Below are 20,593 nucleotides of genomic sequence, written 5' to 3' on the forward strand. Positions count from 1 at the left end.
CGTTTGTTAAAATGGCACTTGCTCATATTTAATGACATTTTTAGTGACCAAATTGATATTAATAATTATTGAGATTTCATGGAAAATGTTTTTTAAAATTCCCAGAACTATGCAATTTCTGAAAATGTTCAAAGAGCTAAAAATATTATCAGAACAATTGCTGTAAGTTTAGCAGAAGCAGAAAGGGATTTTTCAAAGATGAACATAATATGTTTAGAGAAGAGAAGTTACCTGTTTCTAATATATCAAACACAAATACTATTAGTCTAATCAGCCTACCCCTAAAGCAACGGTTCTCATAGTGTGGGCCAGGGCACACTGGTGTGCCCTAGAAGATTTCCAGGTGCTCCCTATGGTATTCCAGAGAATTATGTGCCTATTGGGGACCAAAAAATCAACAGGGTTTTTGGAGTTTAGATTTTTGGGGAACAGAGGTGGGAATTGGCTATAAGCTGACAATCTGCCCAACCCTCCACCTCACTTGCCTCATTAGGTTGCAAAAGGCTGTTAAGCTGTGGTGCTGGATTGTTTACACTACCCCTTATGTTCCCTGGAAAGACTGGAGGCAAATTTCTTCTATCCTTTGTTTGATGTAAAGTTACGATTTGCCAATGCCCTCACTTTGGCCTATAAATAAAGCAAGATGCGGTTTGGGGGTATACTTTGTTCTTGCCAGAAGCAATTACAGGGCCCTCTTGACCCCGTATTTTCTTAATTCTGCATATTTTTTTAATTCCGCACCATTCCCACTCGGGACCTGGAATTACTAGCTGTGCTGGTCCGCGGCATGTGCTCAGATATAAAAATAAATATAGTTACTCTATTATACCATTTCGTTAAAGAAATACCACTCTTTTTGTTAACACATCATTATTATATTTATTATTAACACATCATTATATTATTTTTAGATAAATACACCCAAATAAAATGGATAGATTTCTCAAAAAGAAGTGTGATATTGAAGAATCCGATTCTGGAAGTGAGCAAAAGTTAAGTGCAAGTAAGAAAGCAAAATTGCAGCCTACTCACAAATATAGTGAAAGTTATTTAAGCTTTAGTTTCACTTGCACCAGAAGTGAAGATCATCCTTTACTGCTATGTTTAGTATGTGGATGTAAAATGGCAAATGAATCATTGCTTTCTAGTAAATTGAGTAAACATTTTAAAACTATACACTCTAATTTACAACATAAATCTGTAAGTTTGTTCAAGAGATTGTCTGAACAGCAAACAGAAGTGGCAAATTTTTAAAAAAGTATAATGACTGTTTCCGATAAAGTTCATATTGCTTCTTATCAAGTCTCAGAACTGATAGCAAAAAATATAAAAGCTTCTCCTTCCCTGTCTGTCTGTCCCTTTCTATCCCTCTCTCTGACTCTCTCTCTGTCTCTGTAAAAAAAAAATAAATAAATAAATAAATAAAGTTCATACTGTAGGTGAGTCACTTATTTTGCCTGCATGCAAAAAAAATGGTCATGACAATGCTAGGAAATGAAGCAGCAATGAAAATAAGCAAGATTCCTCTGTCCAACGATACAGTTCACAGGTGTATTGGAGAAATGTCTTCTGATATTGAGAAAAATGTATGCAGTAATAAGCTTCAGTATTCACATTTTGCATTGCAAGTTGATGAGTCAACAGACATTACCAACATGACGCAACTCTTAGCATTCGTTCATTTTATTAATGAAGATCAAATAGTAAATCAGTTTCTTTTATGCAAAGAATTAGGTGTGTCTACAAAAGGTGAGGACTTTTTAACATTTTGAATAACTATCTTGATAAATGGCAGCTAACATGGAAGTCGTGTGTAGGCATTTGTACAGATGGCCCCTTCCCTGGTAGGCTGTGCTAAGGGTCTTACAGCTTTTGTAAAAAAAACAAAATGAGAATGTTATTGTAACTCACTGCTTTCTTCATAGGGAGGCCTTGATGGCAAAAACATTGGGAGAAAAATTAAGAGAAATTTTAGATCAAGTTGTTCAGATGGTAAACTTTATTAAAACAAGATGTTGGTCAAATAAGTTTGTAAATATGATATATATGTTTGCTCGCTTATAGTTTGCATTGGATGTGGGGGACAGACTGTAAGCAGACAGGGTCCTTATAGCCTAAGGTTTAGTTTTTATTTTATTTTTTTTAATTATTATTATTTTTTTACAGAGACAGAGAGGGAGTCAGAGTGAGGGATAGACAGAGACAGACAGGAATGGAGAGATGAGAAGCATCAATCATTAGTTTTTCATTGCGCATTGCGACACCTTAGTTGTTCATTGATTGCTTTCTCAAATGTGCCTTGACCACGGGCCTTCAGCAGACTGAGTAACCCCTTGCTTGAGCCAGCGACCTTGGGTCCAAGCTGGTGCGCTTTGCTCAAACCAGACGAGCTCACGCTCAAGCTGGCGACCTTCGGGTCTCGAACCTGGGTCCTCCGCATCCCAGTCCAACACCCTATCCACTGCGCCACCGCCTGGTCAGGCCTAAGGCTTAGTTTTAAGACTAAGCCTTTCCCACCCTAAGTGACTTTGTATCAGAGACTTCCTTGTTTGTATATTGGATTAAAGGTTTTGATTTCAGGCCCTGGCCGGTTGGCTCAGCGGTAGAGCGTCAGCCTAGCGTGCGGAGGACCCGGGTTCAATTCCCGGCAAGGGCACACAGGAGAAGCGCCCATTTGCTTCTCCACCCCTCCGCCGCACTTTCCTCTCTGTCTCTCTCTTCCCCTCCCGCAGCCAAGGCTCCATTGGAGCAAAGATGGCCCGGGCGCTGGGGATGGCTCTGTGGCCTCTGCCCCAGGCGCTAGAGTGGCTCTGGTCGTAACATAGCGACGCCCAGGATGGGCAGAGCATCGCCCCCTGGTGGGCAGAGCGTCGCCCCTGGTGGGCGTGCCGGGTGGATCCCGGTCGGGCGCATGCGGGAGTCTGTCTGACTGTCTCTCCCTGTTTCCAGCTTCAGAAAAATGAAAAAAAAAAAAAAAAAAGATAATATAAAGGTTTTGATTTCTACACTATAAAATGGGGCAGAGGAGCCCATGCTAGAGGAGAGCAAAGAAAGGCCACGTGTAGGAGAGGAGAAGCAGCCAAGATGGTAGAGTGCTGAAGGAGAAGCCAGTTTGTGCAGAGTTAGAGCAGAGAGAAGGAGATGGGAACAGAGGTGAATAAGGCTGGTGAGGTAGAAACTTTTGATTCTAGGAAACTCAGGTCAGTGGTTTTGGGAGCCCTAAATGGAAAGGGAAATGTATTCCCACTGTATGTATTTCTTGCTCACCAGGTGCAAGCTAGGATTAAAGCTAATGGCCCACCAGTTCTTGGCTCTGTTGCTTCGTTACCATCTGTCCAAATCAAATGTGAACGTGCATGGGCCAGGCAGCTGTGATGGTGGCCGTGGCCACTGGTTTTACACAAGACCTGTCAAATCGCATTTATTTGAAAAGCTTTGTATCAATATGGATTCACAACACAGACTGCTGCTTTTATTTTTTTTAAATAATTTTATTTTTTTTAATGGGGCAACATCAATATATCAGGATACATATATTCAAAGATAACATGTCCAGGTTATCTTGTCGTTCAATTATGTTGCATACCCATCACCCAAAGTCAGATTGTCCTCTGTCACCTTCTATCTAGTTTTCTTTGTGCCCCTCCCCCTCCTCCTTTCCCTCTCCCCCCTCCCCCCGTAACCACCACACTCTTATCAATGTCTCTTAGTCTCACTTTTATGTCCCACCTACGTATGGAATAATGCATTTCCTGGTTTTTTCTGATTTACTTATTTCACTTCGTATAATGTTATCAAGATCTCACCATTTTGCTGTAAATGATCTGATGTCATCATTTCTTATGCCTGAGTAGTATTCCATAGTGTATATGTGCCAAATCTTTTTTTTTTTTTTCATTTTTTCGAAGCTGGAAACGGGGAGGCAGTCAGACAGACTCCCGCATGCGCCCGACCGGGATCCACCCGGCATGCCCACCAGGGGGCGATGCTCTGCCCATTTGGGGCATTGTTCTGTTGCATCCAGAGCCATTCTAGCACCTGAGGCAAAGGCCACAGAGCCATCCTCAGCACCTGGGCCATCTTTGCTCCAATGGGAAGGAGCCTCGCTGCGGGAAGGGAAGAGAGAGACAGAGAGGAAGGAGAGGGGGAGGCGTGGAGAAGTAGATGGGTGCTTCTCCTGTGTGCCCTGGCTGGGAATCGAACCCGGGACTCCTACATGCCAGGCTGATGCTCTACTGCTGAGCCAACCAGCCAGGGTGCCACATCTTTATCCAGTCATCTATTGATGGGCTTTTTGGTTGTTTCCATGTCCTGGCCACTGTGAACAATGCTGCAATGAACATGGGGCTGCATGTGTCTTTACGTATCAATGTTTCTGGGTTTTGGGGGTATATACCCAGTAGAGGGATTGCTGGGTCATAAGGTAGTTCTATTTTCAGTTTTTTGAGGAACCACCATACTTTCTTCCATAATGGTTGTACTACTTTACATTCCCACCAACAGTGTATGAGGGTTCCTTTTTCTCCACAGCCTCTCCAACATTTGCTATTACCTGTCTTGTTAATAATAGCTAATCTAACAGGTGTGAGGTGGTATCTCATTGCAGTTTTGACTTGCATTTCTCTAATAACTAAAGAATATGAAACTGCTGCTTTTACACACTGAGATGAGGTGGTTGTCAAGGGTTAAAGTACTTACCCATACTACAAGAACTTGCTGCGTTATTTGAAGAGATGAAACAGTTACATGTTTGTAACCTCCTTTGGTGTGAATTTTGGATTGCCAGGTTACAGTATTTGGCCAATATATTTCAGCAGCTCAATATTTTTGTTTTAAGATTTTATTTATTGGATAAAGCGTCGACCTGGAAATGCTGAGGTCGCCGGTTCAAAACCCTGGGCTTGCCTGGTCAAGGCACATATGGGAGTTGATGCTTCCAGCTCCTCCCCCCTTCTCTCTCTCTCTCTCTCTCTCTCTCTCTCTCTCTCTCTGTCTCTCCCTCTCCTCTCTAAAATGAATAAATAAAAAATTTAAAAAAAAAAAAAAGATTTTATTTATTCATTATAGAAAGGAGAGAGAGAGAGAGAGAGAAGTGGGGAGGAGCAGAAAGCATCAACTCCCATGTGTGCCTTGACCAGGCAAGCCCAGGGTTTTGAACTGGCAACCTCAGCATTTCCAGGTTGACACTTTATCCACTGCGCCACCACAGGTCAGAGCTCAATATTTTTAATACTAGCATGCAAGGAAAAGAAAAAAATATTCTCACATCCACTGACAAAATGAAAGCGTTTCAGAGAAAACTACAGATTTGAAAAAGAAAAGTTGTTGAAGGTAATTTGGAAATGTTTCCATTGGTAAACAACACTTGCATAAATGAAACACTTCCAATAATAGTTGAACATTTAATAAGTTGAGAAGAAAAATTAGGTTCTTATTTTCCATCACTTAACACTGAACAATATGATTTAATTAGCAACCCATTCATGGAAGCTTCAAGTGATTTTGATTTAACATTAACAGAAGAACTGGCAGCTATATCCACTGATTGTGGATTGATAATTAAATGTAAGGAATTGTCTCTTTTTGTTTAATAATTTTTTTTTTTAATTTTTTACAGAGGCAGAGAGTGAGTCAGAGAGAGGGATAGACAGGGACAGACAGACAGGAATGGAGAGAAATGAGAAGCATCAATTATTAATTTTTCATTGCGCGTTGCAAAACCTTAGTTTTTTATTGATTGTCTTCTCATACGTGCCTTGACCGCAAGCCTTCAGCAGACCAAGTAACCCCTTGCTGAAGCCAGCGACCTTGGGTTCAAGCTGATGGGCTTTTGCTCAAACCAGATGAGCCCGCGCTCAAGCTGGCGACCTTGGGGTCTCGAACCTGGGTCCTCTGCATCCCAGTCCAACGCTCTATCCACTGTGCCACCGCCTAGTCAGGCAGGAATTGTCTCTTGAAGCCTTTTGGATTTCTATAAAAGAAGAATATGTGGCAATATCTAAAAAAGCTTGGAACATTTTGCTAAATTTTCTATTTATGCGAATTAGGATTTTCTACCCTCAACACAAGAGTAAAAAGAGAGAAATTCTTCAATGTATTGGTGAGGATACGAGAGTTTGCCTTTCAAATATATGCCCAAACATTGAAGAAATCACTAGGACACATCAGGCTCATGTTTCTCATAAACACAAGAATGAAAAAACTTAACACATTCGTGCCAGGACCTGCCGAATTTACTAAATCTTACTTAAAATGCACCTATATATATAAAAAGATAACTTTTTTGTCACTTTATTTTTTAATCCCTCTTTTTTATGAATTCTAAAAAGCATAAGTCAAAAAATGTAACATAAAAATGTTTTTTCATGTCATAATAAATATAATTTTGTCGTATTTATTTCTGTTGGAATCCATGGGAGTCTGAAAGACCAGAGTAACAGGCTTTATTAAAAGGAAGAAAGGAACCCTGCTGGGCACTTCTCCCGGGGAGAAGAGCGCTGGTTACAGACTAGGGGTGAGTTATATAGTGTTTGGGAGAGCCTGAGGGGATACTGAGGCAAAAGTCCTGGTATGTTCAGAGCCCCTTCTTGGGGTGGCTTGCCAGCTTCTTGGAATTCCTCTGTCTCAGGGGCAATAGTCTAGTAAGGGTGAGGTCTGACAGATAAGCGGAACATCAAGAGGGCATTTTGAAATACACATATCTATCATTTCTCAACTCTGTGGTTTCATATAAAAGAAAGGCAGTTATTAATTTTATAATATACGGTAAGGGGTGATGAGGAGGAAGGGGAGAAAAAAATTAGAAAATTATTGCTTCTTCTGCAGAGAACTCAAGAAGGGAACCTTGCCAAGCCAAGTCCCTCATCCAGTTAAGAAGGTCATCAATTTCCATGCTTTAAGGTCTGAACCAGGTGATGTCTCCAAAAACCTGAGTGAGGAATTAAAATTTTTTGTGAGGTCATAACTGTTAGTTGCTTGCTGTGAGTGCAGGTGACATGGTGATACATGGTCTCCTGGATTAGCCTCATGAGACATGCTGGTCTGGTTCTTCTCAAATGGGAGGACATATGAAGTTTTTAGAGACTAGGAACCTGTTGGTGTAAGTTTTTAGAAGGACTGAATATGTGTGGTTTAAAAGGAAGGGTGTTTGGAGAACATTCAGGAGGGAATTTCTGGGGCTGAGGGGCAGCTTCTTCCTGCTGTCATCCCTACCTATTTGATATTTCCCTCATGAAGTTCTCCTTGGGATATTGGGGAATAGGAGTGTAGGAGCATTTGATTGTAGGTAATCCTAGAGATTTCTCTCATCCCGGCCTGTAGGAATTTGATAAAAAAAAAAAAAAAAAAAAAAAAAAGAGGCAAGTATTTGGAGATTAGCAATGCAGAGATAAGGAGGGTTGTATAGTGTGTGTGTGGGGGGGGTGAAAGTTCTTCCATGGTAAAGTTAGAGATATTCTTTCCTGGCAGCCCTGGAGAGAGCAGTTAGCTTGAGCTAAAAGAAATGTTTCATGCCCGTTTGTAGGTTCTTCTTCAGCCAAGAAGACCCAGCAATCTTGTCGCCTTACTATGTAAAGGGCAAAAAGACTGAGAAGCGTTAAGAGGTGAATGCTATTCATTTTACTAGCTCTTCAGGGATATGGGAGAGCTTTAGGGTTAGGGGATCTGTAGGGGTTGAAATATAGGATTTAGGACAGAGGTCTCAAACTCGCGGCCCGAACAATTTTGTGCGGCCCGCAGACTAATCCACGAAGTTCAAAATATTTTGGATAAAATTAAGTAAGCCTAGGGGCCTACTTGTATTTTTCATTTCTCTAGCATCCTAGCTAGATATTAGCTTAGTTAACAGCAGTTGTGATGCGAACTACAGTTTCTGGTCGTTTTGTGACACTGAGTAAACTGCATGTACGATTGTGCTTGTTGTACTGATTTTTTTTTGTTTTCAACTGCAGTGAGAAAAGTGTTGCGTAACAGTTGCCTTTTGTAGACCTAGTGTGGCCCGCCGAACAGCTGTGATCTTGCTCTGTGGCCCACATGCTGAGTTGAGTTTGAGACCCCTGATTTAGGAGGTTTGCTGATATAGGGTTTCAGATTTTTCTGTTTCACGAGGGCAGGTTTCAGGGTTGGTGTGTAGGGTTAGGTAGATTTTCCAGTTTTCTGATTCGTGAAGGCCTGTATGTGGTTCTGGAAGAAACTAGTGAACAAACGTAAGAGGCAGGGTCCAAAAGTTAGAAAAATAAATATGAGAGTGAGTGGACCAGTGAAAGACAATAGTAAGATGCCCAGTTTGTGTGAAACCACTGATTCCATGTTTACGAATTCTCTGGGCTTCAGAGAGAGAGAGAGAAAGAGAGCAAATAGGAATAAGACAGGGAAGTAGCCAGTTCCCCTGTCCCTAGATGTACTTTTATAAAATTTTAAAGCAACAAGAAGAGAAATTACTTGTATAGCTTGTTTGGTCCTTAGATTGACGGATAGTGTATTAGGAACTAGAAGAGGCTCATGGGGTGGAATTAGGTTGATATTTGGGGTGAGACAGATTAGGGTACAGGTTTCTGTACAATTAGTCAGGAGACACATATAGGTGTTGGTCTCACACAAGTAGAAAGCCCCTGATTGGGTGAGGCAGGCTGAGAGGTGAATAGAGAATAGAAGGACAAGGGGTCGGTTTTGTTTCTCTGTTTCTGAGCTCCAGATGGTCAGGGTAGAGGAAAGAGTCATCCCAATAAGGGGAGAGAGTAGAGGATTGTTAGCTAGGGTGACTGATTAAACATTCTTTGAAAACCAGTTTTCAGACTTTACAATTTTTTTTCTCAGTACAAACCTCCTACAATCTGCACAAACCTTCTACAACTTATATGATCCTTCAGCTTTCATGCACTTTCTTATCCAGAAATAACTGGCCTTCATAACAACTTGCTTTTTCTTTTTCTTTCAAAAGTATTTCCATACCTTATACCTTCTATTATCAAAACCATACAATTCCTTTCTAGTCAGAACTCTTGATTTAAAATTCTTTAACCTTTAGTGACAATTAAGTTGGCTTTCTTTTTATCCTAGTTTCCCTTTTCCCAAAGCCTGATTAAAAGAGTCCTTAGTTTTTTTCATATATTTGCCATACGTAGGCCAACCAGCTTCAGGTTTGTGATTGGAGTAAGGCATGCCATTTTTCTATTTTAGCAGCAGTGGGAGTTGTCAGGATCACGGTGTGTGGACTGTCCATGTGAAAGTCAGTCCTTGGGTGATGTAATGCTGGAAGTGCCTCTTGGACAGTCTTTGAACAGTTTTCTGAGTGACCTATAAAACCTGCAAGTACTTAGGGAAAGGGTGGTTGCATTTCTACACTTTGCAGTTAGAGTTTAAGTCCTAGTGACCACTGCTTCTAGCTGGAATTAGCAGCAGGTCCCAGCCTATAATAGGCATGGGGCATTGAGATAGGAGGATCAAAGGAGATACTAAACATAAAGCAATAAAACCAGACTGTCAATACCCACAGTAGAGATCTTTGAGGGATAAATAAAACTTAAATATTCAAGTGAGGCATAGTAGATGGCCCTTGTGTTATTAGCTTATCTGCTACTTGGAAGAAATACCTTAGGCCCCTGAATGATGTCCTTGGGCCTTCAGTGGCAATTCCCAGCATGCTGGGCAAAGTCAGGTCACAGGTAGCTGGAGCAGGGCTAGAAGAGACTGAACCCTCCCTCCATGGAGCAAAGGGGCAGCTTACCTTCTCGTGTCCCTCTTTCCACAGCACAGGTGTGTCAACTGGTGGGGCCAGGAAGCCAGGCAGGCTTCAGTTCAATGATCTTTCTTTCCACTCTGGAGCAGGGCCCTGATAGAATCCTATGAAGCCCCTTAGGATGCTGGAGCCAAAAGCTGGTATTTCCTGACTTCTTTTGGGCCTTATTTGTCTTTTCTGTTACTTCCTTAGTCATTATAGCTCTTAAAAGCCATGCTCAGAAGATCTCACTGAGGGGCTTGACTAAGAGAGCAAAATTGGAAACCCAGTGTTTAAAGAGACCTATTAGACTGAGGAAAGAAAAGATTTGATCTGTGGTGGTAGGTGGTTGGAGACTGTGGAGGATCTGTGTTTGATTTAAGGTGAGACTTCAGGTGGTAGGGGTTAAGGCGATGCCTAGATAGACTAGGGATTGAGAATAAAGTTGAGCCTTAGCAGAAAGGACACGATACCTCTTCATAGTGAGGAAGTTAAGAAGGATGGTGGTGTGTCTCCTTGAGGCAGGCAGGCAGCGGCTGCAGAGGAGCAGGTTATTTACATATTGTAAGAGAGGAATAGTTTTGAGATTGCATGCTGCCAAATCCTGAGCTAGTGCTTGCCCAAACAGGTATGGGCTGTTTCTGATCCCCTGGGGTAAAATAGTCCATGTAAGTTGCTGGGCTGCATTAGTGTCCGGGTCAGTTTAAATAAAGGTAAACAGAAAGTAAGAGTCAAGGTGTAGGAATGGTAAAGGCATTCTTGAGGTCTAGGATTGTGAATGAGTGGTATTTGAGAAAATGTGTGACAGTAACTTGTAGAGATTAGGGACTACTGGATGGAGGGAAATTATCACCTCATTGATTAGGTGTAAGGCTTGTAGGAGGCGATAAGACCCTGAAGGTTTTCGAACAGGAAGGATGGGGGTATTGCAGGGAGAGTCCATGGGGAAGTGTAAGCCTGGTTTAAGAGGTGGGTAATTATTGGTTTAAGGCCTTAGAAACAGACATTGTTACACATTAAACAAAGACTTCACATATTATGTATTAAGAAATTTAAATGAGCATTCTTTACTTGTTTCAATTAAAATTATACTAGAGGTATTTTCTGACGAATTAAGAAATTTAAATGAGCATGCTTTACTTGTTTCAGTTAAAATTATACTAGAGGTATTTTCTGACAAAACAAAGAGACAAGACAGATTATTCACTCACACAGTTCAATAGACGACTTTTTTTTAAAGCTTTTTGAGATGGCAGGGAGTTGCCAGCATAGAGGGGAGGAAGAGAGAAAGCAGATGAATGGACAGTGTGAGCAGCTGGATGGAAAAGAAAGAGGGTCAGAATCTGCAGGAGGAGGAGAAGGAGGTTAAAGTATTGGTGTGCTGCCATATGGTCAGAGGAGTCAAAAAAAGATTTAGAGCTTTGAGGAGAGGAGAGGGGGCAAGGAGGAAAGAGACAAAGTCAAAGTTTGTAAGGAAGGAGGAGGGGTCAGAGAGGAGACAGAACTGCACTTTGTAAAGAGGGAAGAGAGGTCAGAAATGAGACAGGCACCACAGCCAGAGCCACAGCTTCTAAGGAGGGGGGAGGGGATGAAGAACACAGTGGAGAAGGGAGAGGCCCCTGGCCAGCAGGGGAAGAGAGAGACTGGTGAATGAGACAACAGGATTTAGTGAAGGGAGGGGGCTTTCTGGAGGGAAGAAACTTCAGCAAAAACGATTGCTGAGGGACTAGAGAGGAGTCCCAAGAGAGGGGTGCCCCAGGGATCAGGCAGGAGGGAGAGTTGGGAGTCCACGGAGAAGGAAAGATTAGGAGCAGAGGTTTTAGGTGAGGTTTCTTTGGCCAAAACAGCCTGCCTGTAGAACAGAGGGCACAGATATTAAGGACAGGAGAGAAGGGAGAAGAAAAGCCTGCATGTAAGGAGTTTCTGATGCCCTCCCTGTCCGATGGCAGAAATTGTCAAGATCTGTTAGTGATAGATATGTGAATTCCAAACTGCCCTTTTGCTGTTCCACTTGGCAGCCTGACCCCACCCTTAATTACCAGACATGGGACAAAGAAACTCCAGGAAGCTGGTCAATCACCCCAGTCAAGAGTATTCCAGAAAGCCGAAAATACCAGCACACCCTTGCTCGAGGCTATCCCCAACCCTCTAAAGTTTTACCTCAGTCTGTTTTCAGTGCTCTTCTCCCCTGGAAAAGTGCCCAGCAGGGTTCCTTTCTTCCTTTCAATAAAGCCTGTTACTCTGGTCTTTCGGATTCCCATGGATTCCAACATTTGGTGCCGAAACCCGGGACAGGGTACTAACTGCCTGGATGTAAGTTTGCCGTCCAAACTTACAACCAGGAAAGCAATGGGCAGCGGCAGCTCATCCCGGGCTTACTCCCTGATTCTGTTTGGACGTGTAATTGTAGGTCGATTGGCCAGCAGTCTTACCCTGTCCTGAACCCCTGCTGGACCAGAAAGGTAAGGAATTTCTCCCTTCCCCCTCCCCAGTTGGCCTCCAAATTTCTCTATAAAAACACCCTTTCCTGGCCGGACAGTTTTGACTTCAGACCCCATATCTACGGGTGGTCTGCCTCTACTCCTTTATGGACTTCTACGAAAGTCTAGCCACACCTAGCCAGGCCCCTCTCCTACGTCCCGGGATCTCGGCCTTGGGGTGACAACCTCTTGTCTGAGACTCTCTTTCTACAGAGATTCTCTCCTCTCGGAACTGTGACTGAAGGCAGGGACGCCCCCTTCTCTCACCAGTCTCCTCTACCGTGGGCTCCTCCCAGTCCAAACCGTCCAGCCAGACTCCCCTCTGAACATGGGCTCCTCCCAATCTCAGGCCTTAGAGACTACTCCTCTACTCCTTCAGGACTCACCCTACTCTCTGAGGTTCACAGTTTGAGAGGTTTCTACTCCAAGTGGCTAGCTTCTACGGATTTCCTCGAAAGTCTGGATGCCTAGCTAGGTTGCTTTCTACTACCATTACAATATCCTAAGAGATCTTGACAACTTTTGCCACCGGACGGGGAGGGCATCAGAAATTCCTTATGTGCAGGCTTTTCTTCTCCCTTCTCTCCTGTCCTTAATTTCTGTGCCGCTTGTTCTACACGCAGGCCATTTTTGGCCAGAGAAACCTCACCTAAAACCTCTGCTCCTAATCTTTCCTTCTCCGTGGACTCCCAACTCTCTCCCTCCTGCCTGACCCCCAAGGGCACCCTTCTCTCGGGACCCCTCTCTGGTCCCTCTGAAAATATTTTCCACTCGAGTCTCTTCCCTCCAAGAGCCCCCTCCCTTCTCCACTGTGTTCTTCATACCCTCTTCCCTCCTTACAAACTGTGACTGTGCCTCTTTCCTCCTCACCCCCTCCCTTCTCCTCAGAGCTCTAAATCTTTTTTGACTCCTCTGATCACGTGGCACCACACCTGTACTTTACCCTCCTCCTCCTCCTCCTCCTCCTCCTGCAGATTCTGACCCTCCTTTTCCATCCAGCTGCTCACACTGTCCATCCATCTGCTTTCTCTCTTCCTCCCCTCTATGCTGGCAACTCCCTGTCATCTTGAAAAACTTAAAAAAAAAGCAGAACTGTATATTAACTTATGTAAGTAATCCGTCTTGTCTTTTTGTTTGTCAGAAAATATCTCTAGTATAATTTTAATTGAAACAAGTAAAGAGCGCTCGTTTAAATTTCTTAAGTCATAACTTTTATGTAAAGTTTTTTTTGTTTTGTTTTGTTTTTTGTATTTTTCCGAAGCTGGAAACGGGGAGGCAGTCAGACAGACTCCCGCATGAGCCCGACCGGGATCCACCCAGCATGCCCACCAGGGGGTGATGCTCTGCCCATCTTGGAGCGTTGCTCTGCCACAATCAGAGCCATTCTAGCACCTGAGGCAGAAGCCACAGAGCCATCCTCAGCACCTGGGCAAACTTTGCTCCAGTGGAGCCTTGGCTGCAGAAGGGGAAGAGAGAGACAGAGAGGAAGGAGAGGGGGAGGGGTGGAGAAGCAGATGGGCGCTTCTTCTGTGTGCCCTGGCCAGGAATCGTACCCAGGACTCCTGCAAACCAGGCCGACGCTCTACCACTTAGCCAACTGGCCAGGGCTCTAAAGTCTTTGTTTAATGTGTAACTGTGTCTGTTTCTAAGGCCTTAAACCAATAATTACCCACCTCTTAAACCAGGCTTACACATCCCCACAGACTCTCCCTGCAATACCCCCATCCTTCCTGTTTGAAAACCTTCAGGGGATTATCACCCCTATACAAGACTTATGCCTAACCAATGAGGCAATAGTTCCCCTCTATCCAGTAGTCCCTAATCTCTACAAGTTATTGTCACATTCCCTCAAACACCGCTCATTTCAGGATCATAGACCTCAAGAATACCTTCTTTACCATTCCTCTACATCCTGACTCTTACTTTCTGTTTACCTTTACGTGGACTCTTACCCTAGTGGGTCAAAAACAGCCCACACCTGTTTGGGCAGGCACTAGCTCAGGATTTCACAGCATGCAATCTCAAAACTAGTATTCTCTTACAATATATAAATAACCTACTCCTCTGCAGCTCTTCCCTGCCTGCTTCAAGGAGACACACTGCCACCCTTCTTAACTTCCTCACTATGAAGTGATACTGTGTCTTCTCTGCTAAGGCTCAACTTCATTCTCAGTCTATAGTCTATCTAGGCATCATCTTAACCCCCACCACCTGAAGTCTCACCCTAAATCGATCTCAGACCCTCCGCAGTCTCCAACCACCTACCACCGCAGATCAAATCTTTTCTTTCTTCAGTCTAATAGGCTTCTTTAAACACTGAATTCCCAATTTTTCTCTCTTAGTCAAGCTCCTCAGTGAGATCTTCTGAGCATGGCTTTTAAGGTCTATAATGGCCAAGGAAGTAACAGAAAAGACAAATAATGCCCAAAAGAAGTCAAGAAATACCAGCTTTTGGCATACGCTCTTAAAGGCTCCAGCACCCTAAAGGGCTTCATAGAATTCCATCAGGGCCCTGCTCTAGAGTGGAAAGAAAGGTCATTGAACTGAAGCCTGCCAGGCTTCCCGACCCCACCAGTTAACACACCTGTGCTGTGGAAAGAGGGACACAAGAAGGTAAGCTGCCACCTTGCTCCATGGAGGAAGGGTTTAGTCTCTTCTAGCCCTGCTCCAACTACCTGTGACCTGACTTTGCCCAGCGTGCTGGGAATTGCCACTGAAGGCCCAAGGACATTGTTCAGGAGCCTAAGGTATTTCTTCCAAGTAGCAAATAAGCTAATCTCATTTCTTGTAAACACAAGGGCCATCTACTATGCCTCGCTTGAATATTTAAGTTTTATTTATCCCTCAAAGATCTCTACTGTGGGTATTAACAGTCTAATTTTATTACTTTATTTAATGTATAATATCTCCATTATTCCTCTTGTTTCAATACCCCATGCCTATTGTAGGCTGGAACCTGCTGCTAATTCCAACTAGAAGCAGTGGCCACTAGGACTTAAACTCTAACTGCAAAGTGTAGAAATGTAACCACCCTTTCCCTAAGTACTTGCAGGATTTACAGGTTACTCAGCAAACTGTTCAAAGACTGTCCAAGAGGCACTTCCAACATTACATCACCCAAGGACTGACTTTCACATGGACAGGTCCACACACCGTGATCCTGACAACTCCCACTGGTGCTAAGGGTGGCTCTTTCCTTCACCCTGACCATCTGGAGCTCAGAAACAGGGAAATAAAACTGACCCTTTGTCCTTCTATTCTCTATTTACCTCTCAGCCTGCCTCACCCAATCAGGGTTTTTTACTCATATGGGACCAACACCTATCAGTGTCTCCATACTAATTAGACAAAAACCTGTACCCTAATCTATCTCACCCCAAATATCAACCTAATTCCACCCCATGAGCCTCTCCCAGTTTCTAGTACACTAGTCAATCTAAGGACCAAACGAGCTATACAAGTAATTTCTCTTCTTGTTGCTTTAGGAATCTCTACAAAAGTAGGTCTAGGGGCAGGGGGACTGGCCACTTCCCTGTCTTATTCCTACTCTCTCTCTCTCTCTCTGAAGCCTAGCGAATTGGTAAACATGGAATCAGTGGTTTCACACAAACTGGGCATCTTAACTATTGCCTTTCATTAGTCCATTCACTCTCCTATTCATTTTTCAAACTTTTGGACCCTGCCTCTTACGTTTGTTCACTAGTTTCTTAAAGAACCACATGCAGGCCCTGGCCAGTTGGCTCAGCGGTAGAGCGTCAGCCTGGCATGTGGGGGACCCAGGTTCGATTCCCGGCCAGGGCACAAAGGAGAAGTGCCCATTTGCTTCTCCCCCCCCCCCTTCCTCTCTGTCTCTCTCTTCCCCTTCCGCAGCCAAGGCTCCATTGGAGCAGGGATGGCCCGGGAGCTGGGGATAGCTCCTTGGCCTCTGCCCCAGGCACTAGAGTGGCTCTGGTCGCGGCAGAGCAACACCCCAAAGGGGCAGAGCATCGCCCCCTGGTGGGCGTGCTGGGTGGATCCCGGTCGGGCGCATGCAGAAGTCTGTCTGACTGTCTTTCCCCATTTCCAGCTTCGGAGAAATACAGAAAAAAAAAAAAGAACCACATGCAGGCCTTCGCCAATCAGAAAATTGGAAAAATCTACCTAACCCTACACACCAACCCTGAAACCTGCCCTCGTGAAACAGAAAAATCTGAAACCCTATATCAGCAAACCTCCTAAATCCTATCTTTCAACCCTTACAGGTCCCCTAACCCTAAAGCTCTCCTGTATCCCTGAAAAACTAGTAAAATGAATAGCATTCACCTCTTAACACTTCTCAATCTTTTTATCCTTCACATAGTAAGGAGACAAGATCACTGGGTTTTCTTGGCTGAAGAAGAGCCTACAAACGGACATGAAACATTTCTTTTAACTCAAACTCACTGCTCTCTCCAAGGCTGCCAGGAAAGAATATCTCTAACTTTACCATGGGAAAACTTTCACCACCACCACCACCCCTCCTCTATACAACCCTCCTTATCTCTGCATTCCTGATCTCCAAATAACTTGCTTCTTTCCTTATCAACTTCCTACAGGCCGGATGAGAGAAATCTCTAGGATTACCTACAATCAAATGCTCCTACACTCCTATTCCCCAATATCCCAAGGAGAACTTCACAAGGGAAATATCAAGTAGGTAGGGATGACAGCAGGAAGAAGCCACCCCTCAGCCCGAGAAGTTCCCTCCTGAATGTTCTCCAAACTCCCCCCCTTCCTTTTAAACCACACATATTCAGTCCTTCTAAAAACTTACACCAACAGGTTCCTTGTCTCTAAAAATCTCCATATGTCCTCCTATTCGAGAGGAACCAGACCAGCAAGTCTCATGAGGCTAATCCAGGAGACCATGTACCACCATGTCACCTGGTTCAATCAGCACTCGCAGCAAGCAACTAACAATTATTACCTCGCAAAATTTTTTTTACTTCCTCACTCAGATTTTTGGAGACATCGCCTGCTTCAGACCTTACAGCATGGAAACTGATGACCTTCTTAACTGGATGAGGGACTTGGCTTGGCAAGGTTCCCTTCTTGAGTTCTCTGCAGAAGAAGCAATAATTTTCCAATTTTTTTCTCCCCTTTCTCCTCATCATCCCTTACCGTATATTATAATATTAATAACTGCCTTTCTTTTATATGTAACCACAGAGTTGAGAAATGATAGATACGTAAATTCCAAACTGCCCTTTTGCTGTTCCGCTTGGCTGCTTGACCCCACCCTTAATTACCAGACAATAGCTCATGGGACAAAGGAATTCCAGGAAGCTGGTCAATCACCCCAATGAAGAGTATTTCAGAAAGCTGAACATACCAGCACACCCTTGCTTGAGGCTATCCCCAACCCTCTAAAGTTTTACCTCAGTCTGTTTTCAGTGCTCTTCTCCCTGGGAGAAGTGCCCAGCAGGGTTCCTTTCTTCCTTTCAATAAAGCCTGTTACTCTGGTCTTTCGGACTCCCATGGATTCCAACACTTAGGATATTGTAATTGAATGTCCCATTTTCAGGTCAATGGGAGTCATTTTCTAGTCTACTGAGGCCATGATGTGTTACAGAAGAAGATTAATTTCTTCAGTTTGAGGTCTGAGAGACCGAGTTTGGTGAGGTTTTTTTATGAGACATTCTAGAGGGGTCTGGTCGGAAGGCTTATGAAGAGCCCATAGTGGAGACAGGTGAGCAAGAGGGGGCATCCCCTCCTTTTGTCACTGTCCCAAGAGGAGAGAATCTCTGTGTGGGGCAGTCATCCCTGATAGAGGTCATTACCCCCTTTCAGGTAATGCTCCAAGGACGAGAAATCTGAGAGGGTGGAGAGGTTTGGCTAGGCACCTAGTCTTCTGTGCAGTCCACTGAGACTGAAAGTTAAACCCCTCAAAACGTGAGGTATGTCAGAGAAAACCGTCCGACCAGGAAGGGGTGTTTTTAGAGAGAAATTTAGAGGCCAACCGGGGAAGGGGAAGGAAGAAATTCCTTACCTTTCTGGTCCAGCAGGGGTTCAGGACAGGGTTAGACTGCTGGCCAAGCAACCTACAATTACATGTCCAAACAGAATCAGGGAGTAAGCCCAGAATGAGCTGCTGCTGCCCACTGCTTCCCTGGTTGTAAGTTTGGATGGCAAAGTTTGTCCAGGCAGTTATACCCTGTCCCGGGCTTCGGCACCAAATGTTGGAATCCATGGGAGTCCGAAAGACCAGAGTAACAGGCTTTATTGAAAGGAAGAAAGGAACCCTGCCAGGCACTTCTCCCGGGGAGGAAGAGCGCTGGTTACAGACTAGGGCGAGTTATATAGTGTTTGGGAGAGCCTGAGGGGATACTGAAAATGATAGATATGTGTATTCCAAACTCCCCTCTTGATGTTCCGCTTATCTGTCAGACCTCACCCTTACTGGACTATCGCCCCTGAGACAGAGGAATTCCAAAAAAGCTGACAAGCCGCCGCAAGGAGGGGCTCTGGACACACCAGGACTTTTGATTCAACACCCACATGCTCGAAGCCCACAAGGAGGAGCATTCCGGACAGACCAGGACTTTTCCCTCAGTATCCCCTCAGACTCTCCCAAGCACTATATAACTTGCCCCTAGTCTGTAACCAGAGCTCTTCTCCCAGGGAGAAGTGCCTGGCAGGGTTCCTTTCTTCCTCTTAATAAAGCCTGTTACTCTGGTCTTTCGGACTCCCATGGATTCCAACAATTTCGTTTACCATAAAAGAACGCTTGAACTTTATATTTTTTTCTTTAATATTTGACTTAATTATTATAACACATTTCTCAGAAATTTGTATATAGTGAGCCTACAATTATTTGTAGGATTTCAAGAAGTTTGAAATCAAAAAGCTTGAGAACCACTGGATTAAAAAGTTTGAAAACCACTGGACTAAAGGAATGGGATCCTACTTCTACAGTGAAAAGATGGTTAAGGATAAATCACAGCCTACTATGCTCATATAAAAGCAAAGAAAATTGCAGTGAGTGTCGTGGAGACAATGACTACCCGGAGACCACATGGTTTGTACTGAGGGACCTAGGGAAGACCACCTCACAATTCCCTAAACAGGTTTTATAAGATGGCCCTGACCCCCAGTTCTTACGGGTACTTATTGATACACACAAATAGAAGCAGGGCCAAGAATGAGGAAGTCAGGAAGCAGAGAAGACAATGAGGAGAAGAGAATGAGGAAGTCAGGAAGGGGAGTGTCTTTAGAACAGATTAAAGGGCAAGTGAAGTAGCTCAAATGTCCCCACCTGTTGATTAATCAGAATTTCTAATTCTATTCTTATTGTGCTGCATTCAGCACAGTACTAGTTCAGTACTTTTGTCAGTAAAGCCACTGTGGCCATTGCCTCAGGGCACTGAACTCTGTCCCTGTTCTAAGTTCCTATTGAGGGCCTCTACAAGTGAGGACACCAATCAAGAAGCAATATAGAAATATTTTAAATAACAGTTTTATGCCTGACCTGTGGTAGCGCAGTGGATAAAGTGTCGACCTGGAACACTGAGGTCGCCGGTTCAAAACCTGGACTTACCTAGTCAAGGCACATATGGGAGTTGATGCTTCCTGCTCTTCCCTCCTTCTCTCTCTCTCTCTCTCCCTCTTTCCCTTTCTCTCTCTCTCTCCTCTCTGAAAATTGAATAAAATATTTAAAAAAAAAACAAAAACAGTTTTATCATTTTTGTAAGGTATTATTTATTATTTTTTTCTTTAATATTTTTAAATTCTTATCACATAATCTAGTTTTGTGTAACTATTTTATTGTTCTTATTTAAGTATTAAATGCATGAAATAATAATTACCTTTTAATATCTCATTTTTTTAAATACTTAAAATGGTCATTAGGGCAGAGAATCGGTTGTTAAATTATTTTAATACCACCATTGATTGCATCCGACACTTGATTCCTAATGTCTCACCTGCTGTGTGGGAGGGTTCTTAGTAGAAAAGACCTCAAGATACCCACATCTGCCTGACCAGGCGGTGGTGCAGTGGATAGAGTGTCGGACTGGGATGCGAAAGGACCCAGGTTCAAGACCCCAAGGTCGCCAGCTTGAGCAAGGGGTTTACTCGGTCTGCTGAAGGCCTGTGGTCAAGGCACATATGAGAAAGCAATCAATAAACAACTAAGGTGTCACATCAAAAAACTAATGATTGATGCTTCTCATCTCTCTCTGTTCCTGTCTGTCTGTCCCTATCTATCCCTCTCTCTGACTCTCTCTCTCTGTCCCTGTGAAAAAAAAACAAACAAACAAACAAAAAAAAAAAAGATACAAGATACCCACACCTAACTCTAACACTGGAGCACAACATTGACATTCATACTGGTCGACAGACCAAGACATGCAGCATTAATATCAACTAGAAAGTAGTTACA

This window comes from Saccopteryx bilineata, chromosome 1, assembly GCF_036850765.1.
Source record: "Saccopteryx bilineata isolate mSacBil1 chromosome 1, mSacBil1_pri_phased_curated, whole genome shotgun sequence".
NCBI classification, from domain to species: domain Eukaryota; kingdom Metazoa; phylum Chordata; class Mammalia; order Chiroptera; family Emballonuridae; genus Saccopteryx; species Saccopteryx bilineata.